Here is a 3,163-nt window from a genome sequence, read left to right on the forward strand (position 1 = left end):
CTGGATTATTTGTTTTGTGATTGTGAAGTTTGGTGAGTTCCTTGTACATTTTCGATATTAGCCCTTTATCTGATATGTCATTTGCAACTATCTTTTCCCATTCTGTCAGTTGCCTATTAGTTTTCTTGATTGTTTCCTTTGCTGAAGGTTAATCTTTGAAGAAATTGAGAAGCACAGAGGGTATAAACTGATAGAAAGTTAAGATCTAGGGAGGCATCCTGTAAGTTGAAGGGAATGAGAGTTCAGAGAAATATGATAATAAGAATTGACTGAGCATATACAACATTTAAGGTAGCCAGCCTCTATCTTAAATGCTGTATGTATATTGACTAACTCATTTCCTTCTCTGGGCATCCCTAGAAGGCAGATGTCATCATTATGCCATCTCCCGAAAGAGGAAACAAAGGTTCTAAAGAGCTGAAGTCATGTTTTCTTATACTGTGTACGTGATGATTTAAGATCTTTCAGCTCAGGGGCACCTGGGTGGCTCAGTCGGTTAAGTGTCTGATTTCGGCTCAGGTCATGATCTTACAGTCCGTGGGTTCGAGCCCCGCATGGGGCTCTGTGCTGACAGCACAGAGCCTGGAGCCTGCTTCAGATTTTGTGTCTCCCTCTCTCTCTGCCCCTTCCCCACTCACCCTCTGCCTCTCTCTCTCTCTCAAAATAAAATAAAGACATAAAAAAAAGTTTTTTAAGGATCTTTCAGCACAAACTTCAGTGTGACCTTTGAAGAACTAGCAGTGTCCCCCAAACCCCTTTTCCCAGTCTGGCTGGCCGGACCTGCCGTCAGAGTTTTGTCCTGTCTGCCTCGAAGCTGTTCTTTCACGCAAGGTGTTTGTTGGAGCGCTTGAGGATGGAGCAGGGCCAAGGCAAGCTTCTGAAAACAGATGGAAGGGAACGGTGTGTGCCTGCTTGGCAGTAAGTGCTGCCCGTCTCGCAGAATTTGATCTCAGCCTTGCTGCTACGGCAACAGACACGTGTTAGCTGGTGGAGGACTGCTTCACCTCTGATCCCCAGAGGTTCCTGTCTCCCCCAGAAGCGCTGACAGTTGCCAAACTACCTCAGAGCTGAGGGCAGCTTGAAACAGCCCCGGGTCGTGTGGCTGGTGGGTGGCAGACCAGTGCTCAGATAAAAGATGTCAGCATGACAGGTTATCTTTGGTTTATTATTTACTTATTAAATACAAGATATTAGCACGACACGCTGCCACCCTGTAAGAGGAGGTGAACGGGGGCCAGCAGGGCACTAGTGAAGGGGAGGGCTTTTAGGCAAAGGGCAGATCTAGAGACGGTAGTTGTTTCAAGAGGAAAGACTCCTTTGAGTCAGGAAAGGAGGTGATGGTGTGAAGGCCTGGAATTAGGTGTTTCTAATTCTGGAGGTGGAGGGAGGGGAAGCTTCTGCCTGGTGGGTCACATTTCCTTGGTGCAGCTGAGATCTGGGACTTGGGCTGAAGTACAGGGGGTGGGATTGGTAGAGGGCTTAAGCTCAGTGGTGACTGGATGAAGTCCCTTTTGTTTGTCCCATTTACAGTCGTATGTGAAGCGGGGCTGTCTGGGACCAGGAGGGTAGAGCTCTGAAGAGAAGCCTAGAAGGCTGAGCATGGCCTAGGGTCTACATAGAGCATTTGTCCTGACCCCAGGTGCCTACCAGGATATCCAGTTCATTCAACAGGAGGCCGAGGATCCTGCCTGTGCTTCTAATGATCAGCGAGAAGAGGGACAAAGCACAGGCTGAGGGACAAAGTAGCCAGAGACCCTTGCTCAGCAGGGCTCAGCTAGTCTGTAAGGGGAAGATGATGCCGCACTTTCCTGTCCCTTTTTAAAGTGCCTGGGAGTTCTGGATGCTCGTCTTGAATTTTAAGACTCTCTGAGGTCAAAGAGGAGGACAGCCAGTTCTGGAGGAGATGAAATGGCTTTGCCTGTTGTTTCTCTGCAAGAGCTGATGAATAATTCAAGGCGACGGTGAGGAAGGGGACTCCCTTCCAGCCTGGTGCGGGTTCATCCTGGTGGGTTGCCATGGGACGGAGCTCTGTCCCCATCTTGTCCACTCCCCAGCATCCCTGGCACTGAGCCCACCTGCCTCCCATGGAGCCGCGCTCCTTTTCAGCCAAGGGCATGAATGTCTGCTGCAGAAAGGCCCTGGAGGGACTTCAAAACTCAGGCAGAGACAAGCAGGCGTGAAGAGGCCAGCTGCCTTCCTCTCAGGCATTTGCTTTGTACCGCGAGGACACATTGGGGGCACTGCCAAGGGACGGGGCCAGGGAAGAGAGTGGGTTGGCTGGCTGGGGAATCTCACAGGCCTGCTGGACCTTGCTCCTGCCTGCCTGTGTGTGGCCACGGGGCTTCTTTCTCTCCTCTGCTGGAGACAGTCTGTCCCGGACAGACAAAACACACCTTAGAAGTAGTCCTTCCTCCAAGGACTCACCTTTGATCTAGATTTGCTGGTTCCCATTCAGAGGAGTAGATGTCAGGCACGCCTGGTTGGCTTCATTGGTTGGGCGTCCAACTTCGGCTCAGATCATGATCTCATGGTCCGTGAGTCCAAGCCCTGCGTAGGGCTCTGTGCTGACAGCTCAGAACCTGGAGCCTCTGCCTGGGATTCTGTGTCTCCCTCTCTCTCTCTGCCCCTCCTCCACTTGCACTCTTTCTCTCTCTCAAAAAATAAATAAACATAGGAGCGCCTTGGTTAAGCATCTGACTTAGGCTCTTGTCATGATCTCGCAGTCCGTGGATTCAAGCCCTAGGTCTGGCTCTGTGGGAAAAAACAAAACAAAAACCGCTCAGAGACTGGAGCCTGCTTCAGATTCTATGTCTCCCTCTCTTTCTCCCCCTCCCCCGCTCATACTCTGTCTCTCCCTCTCTCAAAATAAAATAAAGACATAAAATTTTTTAATAAAATAAAAAATAAAGAAACATAAAAACATAAAATTTAAAAAAAAAGTAGATGTCAAGAACCCTCCGATGTAGCAGAAGCCTGCCTCCAGCTAGAACTGCATTTACACACGGGTAAATCAGAGAGTCCATAATCAAATTGTCTGGATTTTGCCTTCAAATTCAGCCATCAGTGTATTATTATTATTGTATCTTGTAACACTAAAAATAGCTTTGAGGCACTTTAAATGCACAAAATACCACACTGCGTGTCTTTTAAGAGTGGCCGTGCA

This window comes from Suricata suricatta, chromosome 6 (genome assembly GCF_006229205.1).
Source record: "Suricata suricatta isolate VVHF042 chromosome 6, meerkat_22Aug2017_6uvM2_HiC, whole genome shotgun sequence".
Classification (NCBI taxonomy): Eukaryota; Metazoa; Chordata; class Mammalia; order Carnivora; family Herpestidae; genus Suricata; species Suricata suricatta.